Here is a 15,994-nt window from a genome sequence, read left to right on the forward strand (position 1 = left end):
CATTAAGGAGGAGAGAGATGGGCAACAGCTGCTCCTGAGGTAGAGGTGCAAATTCTTAATGACAGACAGGCCGCCCCTTTGCCCCCGCACTCCGGGTCACATCAACAGATCTGAAACACTTGTGTCGTTTGTATTGACGTAGGCCCATCCGTCGTTTACGGCTCTATCGCCTCACCCTGTTTACGCTGCCCAACTAGGCGAGACACTTGGTTTCCTTCCTGTTGTTCCTGCTAAAACAAAGACATAAAAAACCAGGTCTTGACTCCTTGCTGAGCCTGTGTGCAGCTGTTGGGTGCTGCTTTCCACTTGGCTCACTCCTGCTGTGGGACGAGCACTCCAAGAGACACGGAGGGGGATGGAAACAGCTGTTTCTCATTCCCAATCACACGTCAGTCAGACTCAAGACACATTCCCTCTTTATTCCGTTGCGCTGCCATTGAAGAAATGACGTGTTTGAGAAAAATAAAAAGCCTGAATAAAGTAGTCCTGCTATTTTTACCTCAGTAAGCAACTTAAGTGTAATCTATGCACTACCAAATGGAAATGGAAAAATAACTGGATTTTTAGTAGAAATGACACGTAAGAGAAATTAAAAAAGGTACAGTTCACTCAAAATTAAAATTCTATCAATATTTATTCACTTTCTTGTCGTTCTAAACTGGTTTTACTCTTTCTTCCTTGAAATACAAGGTTTAAAAACGAATGAAAGTGAATGAGAACTGGGGCTGTCAAGCTCAAAAATTAGCAAAAAAAGCATCATAAAATATTAAAAGTGGTCCATTTTGAAGGAATGTGATAAATAAATTGAAAAATGTCTTCTCCACACACAATACTATAGTTTGGCATACAGTGCACTAATAATATGGACCACTTTTATGGTGCCAAGAACACACAAAAAAAGAACTTGAGGAAGAATAATATAAATTTAAATTAGGGCTGTGAAACGATTAATCATGATTAATCGCATACAAAATAAAAGTTTGAGTTTGCCTAATATATGTGGGTGTACTGTGTGTTATTATTATGTATATATAAATACAAACACATCCATGTATATATTTGAGAAATATTTACAAGTATATGCATTTATATTTTTATATAATTTATATTATATATATATAAATAAATTTTTTGTACATAAATAACATTTCTCTTAAATATATACATTAATTTGTGTGTATTTATATATACATATTATTTACACACATTACTAACACATATATTATGCAAACTCAAACTTTTATTTTGTATGCGATTAATCGCGATTAATCGTTTCACAGCCCTAATGTAAATCGACATACAACCATACATACAACATTGGACCCAATTGCCTTTCATTGCCCAGACAACACTGAGACATTCTTCGAAATATCTTCAATGTTCCACAGAGAAAAAAAAAGAGAAAGTCATAAAGGTTTGGAACGACATGAGAGTGAGTAAATGGCAGAATTGACCGAACATGTTTGAGTGGACTATCCCTTTAAAAGCATTTTAAAAAATGGAGAAAAAAAGCGAGGGAGAAGAAAACAGCAGAGATGAAGAGAGGATAAAAAAAGAGACAGACAGAGGAACGGCCCGTCGGGTGTTGTGAAGAATTCCCTAGGCTCTGTTCTTCATGTTACAAAGCACACTGACTCTCTAAAATAAAACTGTCCTGTCTTGGCTGCCCAGCTGTGCTTGCTTGTCCCATTTTCTCTCCCTCCATCCGTTCCTCACTTCCAGTGCTCCTTGGCATTCAGGGAATAAAGACAGCGTGAATAAGGTCTTTCCTTCCATAGGGGAACAAATCCTCCAGGCCCAGTGAGTGACGTCTCTGAAGACAGCTGACCCCTGACTGCTGAAATCCACTGAGACTGGGATCCGCTAACGATCTCATGAGCCCCGGTACAGATGAAAGGCAGAATGGGGAAGAAGTAGAGGTAGTGGAGGAGGAGAGGCAGGAATTGAATCTTACTGAGTGCCTCCATTTATTTAGCCAGACAATTTGTTCACTAATATCAGATCGGATGTAAACGTAAACAACAAAAACATACAAGATTGGATTTTTCTGCATCCGATTTCAATCTGATTTCTGGTTACTTGATCTATAAAATGCAGAGATTTTGGCATCTTTATGCAATATAAAGGGTTGTCTGAAAGCATCACATGTATCTTAGATGAAGTGTGAACTACTTGAATAATTAGAAGCAACAGCAATTGTTTTAATATGAAAACATTTCATGTTCAATACAAGTTTTAGTTATAATGGCATATTGGCTGATACATTGTGTTCTGACTGGTTCTTCAGGAGAGTAATATACAGGCACTGTAAATGGCTTCAGTCCACATTCTTGCTTTTAAAAACAGATGAAGTGCAACTGATGAAATGTAACAGGACAGATCACAGGGGTCTTGAGACATGTTTTTAAAAGCTGAACAATTTTTTACTTGCCACATCATCTTAAAAATGCAACAGACATGGCGAGAGGCAATTATATAGCAGTTGTACATGCATTTTGAGCGCAATTTTAAATATGATTGCCATCTGATATCCTGTCATGTAACCTATGTCTAAAACCTATATTTGATTCTCATCGTAATTCAAAATTTATTATTATTGAAGACAAGGTCTTGTGTGAAAGCATCACTTTCACAGGAATTCCTGAGTAAATCATACAAGAAGTATGAGCAATGAATATTTTACTATTTATTTTAGAAAAGCCCCTCACATTTGCATGTCAAATTGCAGTAAGCCACATAGTCGTGCAGGCGGTTTTATTTAGTTATGAACCACATTAGAAGCCAAATGCTCCAGAAGCAAGATGCAACTTCAATACTTAAAGAGTTATTCCACCCAAAAATGAAAATTCTGTCATTAATTACTCACCCTTATGTTGTTCCAAACCCGCAAGACCTTCGTTCATCTTCGGAAAACAAATTAAGACATTTTTGATAAAATCCGATGGCTCAGTGAGGCCTAATTTAGTTAATTTACACTTTCAAATGGCCAGAAAGCTACTGAAGTTATATTTAAAACAGTTCATGTGACTACAGTGGTTCAACCTTAATGTTATGAAGCGACGAGAATACTTTTTGTGTGCCAATAATGACTTTATTCAACAATATTTAGTGATGGCAGATTTCAAAACACTGCTTCATGAAACTTTCACTGAATTTTAGAAACACTTATGATATAACGAAGCCTCGTTTACTGAAATCACATGACTTTGGTGCTCTGATCCACTGATTCGAAATAAAAGATTTGTAACATGAAGCAGTGTTTTGAAATCGGCCATCACTAGATATTGTTGTTATTTCATTTTTTTGGCGCACAAAAAGTATTCTTGTCACTTGTTGAACCACTGTAGTCACATGAACCGTTTTAAATATAACTTAGTACCTTTCTGGGCATTTGAAAGTGTCAATTAACTTGCTTTCAATGCAAGCGTCACTGAGCCATCGGATTTTATCAAAAATATCTTAATTTGTGTTCTGAAGATGAACGAAGGTCTTACTGGTGTGGAATGACAAATTAGTAATTAATGTAATTAAAGTAATTAATGACAAAAATTTAAAGGGTTAGTTCACCCAAAAAATAAATTACTGTCATTATTTACTCATATGTTGTTCCAAACCCGTAAGACTTTCGTTCATCTTCAGAACACAAATTAAGATCTTTTTGATGAAATCTGAGAGCTTTCTGTGCCTCTACAGAAAATTTGTCCTAAACCAGTCAATTAATATGGATTCATTTTACAACCTCTTAATGAACTTTTTGAAGTGTCAGTTGTGTAGCCCTAAAGTGCTCAGATTTCATCAAAAATATCTTCATTTGTGTTCCAAAGATGAACGAAAGTCTTTCAGGTTTGGAACGATATTAGGGTGAGTAATTTATAACAGTTCCTGACTATCCCTTGTGAACTACCACTTTAACTGAATGGTACAGCATTCAAATAAATAAATAAATAATTGATAATTATTACAAACAACATCTAATTTTCTAACAAGTTTAAAACTAAAAATTAAATTACACCAGCTGGGAACCACTGATAAAGAAATGTCTGGTGCTAAAATGGGATGCATGAAGTCAGACTGGGAAGAATGCTAAGACTGTGTGTGTGCATGCACATCTATAGGCTCCAGTGAGCTGAAGCAGCACTCTGTTAGCTGAGTCAGGAAAAGGCATTAAACTCAAGTAAACACACATTCACACCAAAACACACAGCACAGCAGCACCCCGAAGCAAAACGTCTAACCGTATTATTAATCTAACAATAACCTCATCCTCCTTCAGAGTACAAGAAACAATACAAGCTTCTCTCAAATTTCCCTAAAAAACCTCATTAACTACATAAAACAGGCCAAACTGGCTGAACAGCAGCACCTGATTGACTGCAAGCTCAGCAGCTCATTAGAGCCCGAAATCTACACATAGTTGTATCGAACTCTTCTCCTCTCAATCTCCATCTCACAACATGATCTGCTACAATAAACCAATTAACCTTGAACCAAGCAGGTCACTTACCAGCTAATCAGTCCCAAAGATATGATACACACAGGCAAATACACACTCATCTGTACATATGAGCCACGTCTGGCTCGTAAAAATCTCATCAAGGCCGTGACGAAAGATTTTATAGCGATAATTACGTTATTGAAACAGTCAATTGAACTAATAGAAGTCAATAAGACTGTGAAGAATGTCGAACACGCAAAAGGTCAAAGACAACAGCTGCCCTTTCATGCCAATGTGAGATTGGTCCTGCTATATAGCATAAAACAAAGACATCTGGAAGGGAAGCCAATCCAAGATCAGCATTAAAAAGCAAACAAAAAAACATCTTCTGAAGGACTTTCTAAAAGTACAGGCCATGTGTTCATGTTTTAAGATCACAGTCATGAACCATACTAGATTTTCGATGTTTATTGTTGTCAGTAACAGAGAAAAGGCCACAAATTCCATGAATTTAATCCTGTAATTCCAGGGCATTACCTTCAATAAAGAGAAAATAAAACCTAACAGCACTAAATCTCTGGAAAATGTATGTGGATTTCTTCTAGAGATTATAAAAATTGTATCTCTAGTTGTTAAGCAGACAAAGCATGGCAAATCAACACTTTATTGTACATCTGTCACCGTTTACACCGCTCAGCCAGAACGATCCGCAAACTGAAACTACTAATCTAGTGCATTATGACACCATTTAGGTGTCCAAAAATGGATCCGGTGAGGTCTTTGATCACCCGCAACTCTTTCCGACAAACACGGAGCTGTTGTGTTTATTTTAACATGAGGAGAGCTGATGGAAGAGTCTGGAGGCTGCACCTGCGTCTCAAGGCAACACGTGTTTTCTCCTCATCTTTTTTAATTGCCGACAGCCATTTCCTGCCACCATAATCACACCCATAATTTCCTGCACAAATGTCTCTAATTTTCCAGGTCATAGGGGCTTCCAGAAAACGATAAAGCCTAACATCTTATTTCAGTGGTAAAGGTTGGAGAAGGATGGGTGAGATTAAAAAAAAAGAGGAAGAAATAAAACCAGTGGAAAAGAAAGGGTCCATAGTGTCACCAGTCGAAATTCCCCTAGGCTTCCTATTGAGACATCATTTTCGCTACGTTGGGAAGAAGGAATGCTGGGAGAGACACTAATCCGCTCCTCTTATCTGGCCTTCGGCTCTAGGGGACAACAGGTCAACCATCTCACCCCCGTCAAAAAAAAATGCATGGAAACAACACATTGTCTGGTGTCTGGCCTATGGCTCTGGGGGTCTTACCCAACAGCAAGCATAGGTCATCTGATTGTGAACCATCAAGCCAAAGTTAATCCCTTTGTTTCTCCATGTTCATCTCTAAATGGTGCAACAGATTAATTTACACAATCAGATGAATAATCTGCCATTACCTTATGCTACATGGGTCAATGGTGAGCATAATGGAGCATGTACAATAAATCAATAGGTCATGAGAGGCATGCAAGATGCGATGTACTTAAAACAACCCTTAACCATGGTAATCCACAGTCTGAAATGGCTTATTTCTTTTACAAAACAGTGGCAATAGCAGCTTGATTAAAGAACCCAATATTAAAATAATTAAAGGTGCCGTAGAATGCTTTTTCACAAGATGAAATATAAGTCTAAGGTGTCCCCTGAATGGGTCTGTGATGTTTCAGCTCAAAATACCCCATAGATTTTTTATTCACTTTTTTTAACTGCCTATTTTGGGGCATCATTATAAATGCGCCGATTCAGCGTGCTTCCCCTTTAAATCCTCGCGCTCCCCACCCCCGAGCTCGCAACTCTATAATACATTGCATAAACAAAGTTCACACAGCTAATTTAACCCTCAAAATGGATCTTTACAAAGGGTTTGTCATGCAGCCTATCGGATCATGTGAGTATAGTATTTATTTGGATGTTTACATTTGATTCTGAACGAGTTTGATAGTATGCTGCGTGGCTAAAGCTAAAATTACACACTTAACAATGGCTCTTGTCTCCGTGAATACAGAAACGATGGTAACTTTAACCACATTTAACAGTACATTAGCAACATGCTAACGGAACATTTAGAAAGACAATTTACAAATATCACTAAAAATATCATGATATCATGGATCATGTCAGTTATTATTGCTCCATCTGCCATTTTTCGCTATTGTCCTTTCGCTTGCTTACCTAGTCTGAGGATTCAGCTGTGCACAGATCCAGACGTTAATACTGCCTTCCCTTGTCTAATGGCTTGATCATGAGCTGGCATATGCAAATATTGGGAGCTTACATATTAATGATCCTGACTGTTGCATAACAGTTAGTGTTGAGATTTGCCTGTTCTTCGGAGGTCTTTTAAACAAATGAGATTTACATAAGAAGGAGGAAACAACGGTGTTTGAGACTCACTGTATGTCATTTACATGTACTGAACTCTTGTTATTCAACTATGCCAAGGTAAAGACTTACTATTTTATAATATATTAAAATACTACTACTACTACTACTACTACTATTTTGACCCAAAAAAATAAAATTAAACAGTCAGAATACTAATATAGTTAAAGTACTAATAATATATTGATAAAATTGCTTTAAATATAATACTAAAGGAGGTCTCTTCTGTTAAACCTTTGTGCCACCCAAACAAACAAGAAGGGCTTAAAGGTGACCTTGCTGACATTAAACTTGTTGACTAAAGCATATGCAACAGTCCACATTCCAAACCAATGTGGAACTGTCTGTCGATGGGATGAGATCAATAAGACAGAACAATTAGAAACCCTGGGGGCAGGGGCACCTTGACCTCAAGAATAAACCTGCCCATCTGTCCCTGCTGAAGCAATCGGTAGGAGGTCAAAGGACATATTGGACCAATCTCACCTTCACTAAAGGAGGGGTTGCTTCAATTCTTACTTTAAAAAGGTGAAATCTGTAATTTATGAACCGTTGGTGGCACCAAAGAAAACTGCAAAAATATTTCCAAACAGCTTTCTATAAGTAGTCCCACCCCAAACTCATGCCATTGGTGTTCAGGCCGTTTAAGTCAACAAAAATCTGCAAAAATGTGCCTCACATTAAACTGGCATATAAAAGTATTTACACATAGTAAAAAACAGACTTTGCCTTTAAGTCTGTAAAAACATGGACAAATGTGAATAGACTGGAGTGAGTTGAGTTATTACCTTCTTAGACTAAATGGTTATGATTTATTAAAGGGCCGTGAGGGTTTGCTGTGAGTGCAGAATACCAGCACCACCACCTCCACCGCAACAAACAACAGCTGTTTCTGCTACAAATAGCATTGCTGATTATGACCAACATATGTAAATTACATCTAGAAATGTCCTACTAAATCTCTATGGTATATATTTAGTAGTCAGATGAGAGACATAGCATGGGCAGACTGTGGCCATAGCGTAGGACTTCCTGAAACAGTGAACTAAAGACTGGATATCAGTCGTAACAATGCAGCCACAGACAAAAATATGTACAGCATTTAAGTGCAATTAGAACAAAATGGACTCAAACATGAGGAGTCCTGAGGATTACATGCATTTAATCGTCCTCCTTGTACACGCTTGACTAACAAACAACCCCACTGTCATGGGAATAACACATTCAGCCCTGGCAAAGGAGGAAATGTAGGACAAAAATAATAAGCTTTCCACTCGACTTACATTGCAGAGGTGGCGCTGTCTAACGTACAATGCACTTAATCATTGCGCAAATATGTTGGAAGAAGCTAATGGCTATTGAGCAAAATAAAGTAAACGGTTGCGACATCCTTCGCCTCACAAATGCATCTAATAACGTCTGTCAAAAAGAAAACTATAACACTGAGCAGAATCCAAATGAACGCAATCGCATGGAGCAGTCAAGACAAGCTAGTGACGTGGTAATTCACGGCTGTTGAAGGGTAAACATTGCAAAACAAAGGCTTCACAGATACTGAGCAGTCTTTATCGGTTTCTTCGCTTTGGGACACACCTCCATGACAACCGACACAGGTACAACACAGCCACTGTTCTCTCAACACTTGGCAGGAGCTGTTAACCTTATGCAAGGCCTTATTGTGCACATAATTCATTTTTTTTTAGCTCCCCGTCAGTCATCTGATTAGTCATACCATGTTTCTCCAGGTGGAAGCGAAGAAAGCAGAGAACCAATTATAGAGTTGTTAAGAGGTGACATTCCTCAAATTTTCACCCTGAAGGCTTGTGTGGCAATTCCCCTTACTTTATGAAATTAAAAATATCTAACTGTGAAAGTGTTTTGCTCATTCTGCTTGTGCTAATGAAAGGCTCAAGGCTTGATCTTTCCACCCATCCATCAGACAAAGAGATGGGGAAATTGTTGTCTTTGAACACTTCATGTAGATCTGCCTGTCCCCATTTGAAGTCCCTCTTTGTGGTAGAAACCTCCAAAGAGTCCACTTAGCAAGCACGAGAGAGTCATATTAGTCCCGCTGAGAACAGAGATCTGGTTCAAAGACAGAGAGAGAGAAGCCAAAAGGACGGCCCTATGTGCATCAGCTAGCCTTCTAAAATCTCCCCCCTCTCACAATGAGTGTAGATGCTTGAATGAGATTTGGTTCAGCCAAAGTAGAACTTTGGAAATCTATCTGCTGATATTTCAATCCTCGTCTCCAACTCGAAACAAAGCCCCGCACAGAAACAAATGACGCAGATCCCAATGCAGACTCCAGTGCTCTAGTTTTTCATAGCATTTGCCATTTTAAATATTGAGCAGCTTGTCATCAGAGGTTATGCTCATGGAGCAGGTGGAAAGGATCCCAAGGGATGGCGGAAACGTACAAGATTGAGCGTAAGGGTTTGAAATTAAACTTTTGTAAATCAGGAAAAGGCATTTGGTGGGGTTGAGACCCAACTGGATGAATGGAAGTGAGTGTTACAGTGTCAGGTGTAGAGGCAGATGGCTCTGTGCATCTGATAGGGTTTGCCAGCAGCCTTGCTTGCTTTCCCATGGGCCTTTGCATTAGGCAGAAAAGAGGGAACGGTCCAAGATGGATGGGTTATTATGAGGCTGGGGCTACAAGTTATTAAATATCATATAAAAGATGTTAAATATATAAAGCAACCCATAAAATATAAAGAAATCTTTTACTCACCCTCTTTTCATAACAAACCTGTATGGCTTTATTTTTTTTTTATGAAACACAAAAGAATTCTTTGGTCTGACAGTCAAAAGGGTCCAAAACAGCATGTGTTGTTCTGTGTTCCACAGAATAAAGAAAATCATAGAGGTTTGTAATAATGATATGAGGTTGAGTACATTTTTTTGGGTGAACTATCCCTTTAAGCTGGAGAGACTGTCAGATTAGGCAGGTAGAACACTTTATATGGATGTAAAATGAAGCAGAAGAAATTTGGTAATATAATTACGGAACCATTAAGGACCATTAAGGTTTCCAGTACAAGCCTTGGCCTTCCTTCAAATTGCCAGCACTAGTACAGCAGGCAGTTCCCTCTGTCTCCAATCTCCATGTCAATGATTTTAAACAGTTCTGCTAAAGTCACATGACTGCAATACAACACCTAAAGCCTGACCTTTAAGTTCCGAGATAACACATCTATGCTTCATTGCAAACCCTGAAACGAAACAACAGAAACAATACATGATCATGAGCTTGTTTTTCTAGTCTACTAGCCAAACAATGTTTTGGATTCAGAAATCCAGGGTGCTAAGGCCAGGTGAGTCTGCCAGGAATGTCAGGAAAGTCACTCAAGCAGAAGTGAGAAGGGATGTCTGAGTTGGCATCAGCTCTTTAGGGTTGTCTAGCGCAATAAGGATGAAATGGTTTACTCGATATCGACCTGAAAACCGAATCCCCAGACCTACAGGCTGCGGAAGCGTCATAGGAAGACACTCCATTGTGTCGACACCTTCAAAAAGAGCCATGAAAGAGAATGGGAGGAGGAAGAAAATAGCTGTGAACTCAATAGCTGACTAAAAGGAAACCTTTTCTTGCAACAAAAGCTTCCATTGGGACAAGAAAATTAAAACTACATGCATCAGAAAGAATAGACAAAGCTTTATCTACAAAAAAAATTCAGGAAAACAATCAACAAATGTTGCTCTAAAAGTCCTCACGATATGGTAGAAAGCACATTTGGAAAGTTTTAAAATTGACATTCGCTGCTGGCAACCGCTGCTGAATGTACAGCCGACTACATTAAACCAATTATATAGTTCATCTTAACAAGAGGATTGCAGGTCATGCAGGGTACTAGAAGAGTGCCAAGGATGGTGAATGGAAGGTGGGAGTCGGTGGTCCCATTCAAGACGACACTCTCTTGCTCACAAAGGTGCATGAGCATACACATTAAAAATGGAGTACCCGGGGTCACTCTCGGGCAAACTGAAGTACCGTTGATGGAGTGGTGCAGCGATCCTTTCCTGTACCCATGCAGGGAAGCTGAGAAAGGTCTGGCTATTGATTCCTCGGGCAACAGATGGCCATAGCTAATCCCTGTCTGTGTCCATGCATTCTCCCGATGCTCTCCATCGGTAAAAAGAAAAAAAAAAATTCACTCAGTACATTACTATCAGCAAATTAACAATGTATCCTTTGTAATCATCTTCTGAGACGCCACTTCAAGAGAACAGATTTCACTGCCAGCATACATTTCAAATGCTTTTCATGTTCTCCAGCTGACGTACCCAATCATTTTTCCCTTCTGAGAACATAATCTTAGAACAAATCAATGAACAAACAGGGTCTTGCATGGATGTGGATGACTATTTTAAGAGTTTACAGACAGGCAAACAGATTAGGAACTAGAGCATCCGATCTGACTCTTGAGATAATGAAATACTTCCTTTCATAGAGAAGGAAAAGACAAACTCTTTCAGAAAGAGGTCACACTTAGGGCAGTGGCTGTTTAGTCTTCGAATTAAGCCATTTGGATCTTGTTCCCTGAGGTGTTCTCAACTCCTGACCTTGATTTGGTAAACTTGAAACACATCCGAACTTATTTCCTTTCCATTATCTGTGAATTATGCAAACTATGCAGATAATCTGCCCCACCGTGCAGAATCTGAGCGCTCAAATATGCTCTGATTGTTAACCATCCCTAGGGAACCAAAAATGCACGGAGGAAGCAACTAATACTGAGGAGTCTTCCCATGGAGTCAGACACACAAACATACACAACTGGACTCACACAGTCGCCTATGAACAATGAAAAAAAGGGGGGGGGGGGGGAGTCTTCTGATTAGCTTGCTAGGGTCAATGGGGTCTCACAAGAATTAGATAACTCAATCAACAGTCAATTGAGGGCTAGCCAAACTCAGCTGCATCTAATATAATTTCCCTAAATCGCATTGCACTAAACCATTTGAAAAACATCTGCTGATCCTTCTCTTAGATCTTGAGGTTGGTCAAAGGCCCGAGGGACAAGACCAGAGAGTTGAAGAAAAGACTGGAGACTTAATTAGCCTGACCGCACTATGTCGAGAAAGCCGAAAAGTCCCACAGGGTTCACATGAAGAGTCCCTCAGTGCTGACAGGTGCCCACCATGACACAGAGAGAGGGGAAATTAATCCGCTAACACAAACAAATCGCCCTCAGGCCTGTTTTCTGTCAGGGGTAGCGACACAAAGACCATTGATTTGAACTCTCTGAGCGCACAGAAAGTGTTTTTGACGGGTTCCCTGCTGTCAGACATTTGGGGTGTTTGACTTCTAATCCACCCTGAGGGGGTTTCAAATAACCACACAAAGCAGCATGACTATTCATTCAGCGGTTTAAAGCAGTAGATCACATTTAAGTGAGAATATGAACATTTCACAGAAACAGCACAACATTCTTTTAGCTGAAACCAACAGGACACAGATGTGTTTCTTGGTTGGCTCCAAGCCATGCTCTCAAGAGAAGTGTTTCTGACTAAATTTAGCTAGGCTGAGCATAATTACATTGGAGTTTTGATAATTAAATTAACAATAAAATATATGGCAGCTCATGAGATGAGCATTCACAGCCATCTGCACCTCATTTGACATGCAACAAGACATTTGGGCGGATATCTGGAGTCTCCATTTGATGAAGACATTTCATTTACATGCCACTCAGTTTCTAACAGATGAGAACAAAGTATTTGCCTGAATTTGAATAATGGATGCACCTAAAACAAAGACAGCGGAGCTACAAAGGGTTTCAGCCTGCAAAGCACACAAACCCCTCCAATTTGGGCATCAAAAACTCCAAACCCAGGAGAAAGAATAAAACCGCAGATTTACTGGGTAGACTGCCAAAATGTTCGAAGCAACAGCTGGCTGCCAAGGTTACTGCTGAAGGAACAACAAAAAAAACTATTTCTCTTTAAAGCGTTACAAATTAAGCGAGACTAATCCATTTCGGACCGTTGCAGGGCTTTCAACACCATTGAATAATGAGCACTTTCGGATGATCTCTCTTAGGCTGAAGACCAGTGACAGAATGAGCATTAACGCTATTAGATTGAAGATAATCATTTGTACATGGTACAGACTGATTTGCGACTGACAAACACAAAACTCATTTGTTTCAAATTGAAAATGTATAGTATCAGTTGTAGACAGTTTGCAAAAAAGATAAAAGATCTTTGAGACTGTGAGGTTTTGAAGGAGTAGGCTAGTTCACACAAAAAGATCATTCCAAACCTGACTTACTTTCTTCTGTGGGACACAAAAGGAGATATTTTGAAGAATGTCTTTTCCATGCAACGACAGCCTTATAAACAGCACAAAATCACCATAAAATTTACATAAAAATAGCCTGCATGACTTTGTTCGCTATTTACCAAGCCGTTTGAAGCCCTACGATACCTTTGTGTAAGAAAAAAGCTAAATCATTATTCACTTAAGTTTGGGACATCTGCCCTAGCACTTCTTGACTTGGGTAAAGTTGGTTTTATATTCGCACATTCGGACATCCGTATTCAATAGCCTTGTTAATCACACTACATTGGACATTCAGTTGACATTCACAAACAAATATGCCATTAAAACAATACTTGCCTATTTTGATCGACTATAAAAAATGTTGTAAGTTGACAATCGTTGGTTGTCAATATCATGTTGCTGCTTAAAATTCGCAAACATTAAAGGTGCTAAAGAGGATGTTTTGTTTTATGCATTTTTGCAATATTACTTGAAACTGTCTTTACTAACTGATAAAAGACTATTTATTAGGTGCACTGAAAGGAATAATATTAATATACATCATCTGTGCACGAGGTAGGGCCTTAAAAACATCAGCCAATCGTTTACGCGATGATGGCCCTCTGGCTTGTCAATCACTGCCGTGACGTTCCATGTGAGAGACGTGCGCGGCTCCAGTAACTTTCCACACTTCACAGGCGCTGCATGTAATGTTTTTGTCCGGAGACAGGAGTAACAACTGCAGATTATGAGTTACCTGCGGTGAGTCCGACATAATGAATCCACTAACACTACACAGAATGCCGGTGGTAAACACTCGTGTTCCAGTATTCGTGCACGAGTTTTGGGAGGCGTTCCCTCGAAATTATTACGCATGCGCTCATTTCAAAAACTCAGTAACAGTCTTTGGTTTCTCAGTCGACGAAAAGATCCTCTTTAGCACCTTTAATTTATTGCACATTTATCGGAAAGTCTGAATTTATCAGAAGTCTGAATGTGCGAATATAAAACCAACTTTACCCAAGTCACTTCTTGGCGAGTTTGTGGGTGAAGTAGCAATACCCAGTTTATGAATGACCAATTAGTTTGAGTCTGATTTTTTTTTTTTTTATTAATTAAATTGCAGCGTGCAGAAATTGCAATTAATCTGAACTGTAAGCAAGTGTGCAGTATAAATACAATCCCATACATACTAACATTCCCCATGTTGGAATATTTTTGTTTTTCAACTTTTTGAATCTAATGGCTCCTCATCCTTATTGGGATAGCAAAGTGATGGCTGGTTCACACTTTGAACCATAGACAGTTAATTTACTGTTTCATGAAACATTCTGTCTTCCTATGATTTGACATAGCCCACTGCTTTCTGCTTACTAGGCTATATAGTAGGGAAGTACGCATATTCTGACGCGGGGAATGATTCGTTCACGAATCATACTAATCCGATTCTCGAGTTCAGTTCATTGACTGAACAATGCCGTGGCAGCGTTTAACTGAAGGGAATGAAGAGTGGATAGCGACTTAAATTTCGGCCTGTTCCTCACACAAAACTATCACATGTCGTCACAAGACTTGGAATAGCCTATATAACGACTCGTGTGGATTACTTTTGTGTTTCAAGGAAGAAAGTCATAAGGGTTTGAAACGAAATGAATTGGTAAAGGAAGACAATTCATTCTGTGTGAACTATAACAAGTTTTAAAGTGAAAAGAAAACGACAAAGCGAATAAACATTGAATATTTCCACACAAATCGCAGAATGTACAACAACTGGAGTGCAAACAGATGTGTTGTCAAGGTACTGAAGGATGTTTTGTTATTAATTCCCCCTAAAACACTGGATTGAATAATGCTACTAAACTGTCCGTTGTTATTATGTGCATCAGCAACGGCACATAAAACCCAAATGAAATGTCCTTATCTAAAACAAAGCAATTTAATATTTCCCGCTGGTTTCCTTAAAGCATCTATTGTTAAAACCAATAACACACGCGCTGTGGAGCCGGATGGATCTGTATGGACAAAACCCACTAAGCTCCGTGGAGTTCACCTTTAAGAAAAGTTTCTTTCGGAACAAGTTCAAATACAAGATAAAGATTCAATTGTGTGTACTCTTACCTCGCCAAGTACGAGACGACAATCCCATTGTATGTGAAAATAATACAACGCAACGATTCCTTGTGTCAATACACGCGTTATTTCCCAAAGAGACGCGCCTTCCACAATAGAAGCGCAACAACTCAACAGATCTCAGGACACAGCGAGCGGCTGACTGACAGCCCTACCGGCGCAAAGCCCGCCCCTTCTGCGCGCTGATTCGTCGTGTCGTAGACAGAACCCCTCCTCTGTGATAGAGGATTATAATTTGCTATCTGGCCTGTCAATCTCGCCCTTTGACTTTAAAGGGGCTGTTAGGACGATGTTGTGAGACTCATTTATGTAGTCAGTAAATTGCATACCGTGTAAATAGGCCAATTAAATAATATTTTTTTTAGGAATGATAAAATAAATTCTATAAATGTCCACTTTTTAAATTACATTTTTAATGTATTTGTAAATTAACAAGCATTTAATTCACGCAATTGCCTCAGGGTAACAAACCAATTGTATTTACAAGCACATTATGCATATTCTAGATGGCAATTAATAGTGAGGGGATGATAAACAAGCAAAATGCTTTGATTTGATCACACTACATCCTGGTGGTCATTTTAAAAACTTTTCTGATGTGCTGATGTGGAGGAGACGTTTGTTCCCCTCGGAGCAATTTTTCACCGATCAAAAACCATCAAATAATTTGAATGAGGATTTGCTTAAATGTGTTTTTTTTTTTTTTTTTTTTGCCTAGAGGCAACA

General features: G+C 38.9%; 1 protein-coding gene across 2 annotated transcripts in view; it reads right to left on the reverse strand.

Annotated features, from left to right (window-relative positions):
- LOC137021477 (signal-induced proliferation-associated 1 like 2) overlaps window positions 1-15,382 on the reverse strand; it is a 75,880-nt gene extending 60,498 nt beyond the window's left edge. For both annotated transcript variants that reach the window (XM_067387962.1, XM_067387966.1), the window contains exon 1: window positions 15,257-15,382. The gene's annotated coding sequence lies outside the window, so the exon portion shown is untranslated. The remainder of the gene's footprint in view (window positions 1-15,256) is intronic.
- Window positions 15,383-15,994: the final 612 nt, after the last annotated feature.

Source organism: Chanodichthys erythropterus, chromosome 6 (assembly GCF_024489055.1).
Source record: "Chanodichthys erythropterus isolate Z2021 chromosome 6, ASM2448905v1, whole genome shotgun sequence".
Classification (NCBI taxonomy): Eukaryota; Metazoa; Chordata; class Actinopteri; order Cypriniformes; family Xenocyprididae; genus Chanodichthys; species Chanodichthys erythropterus.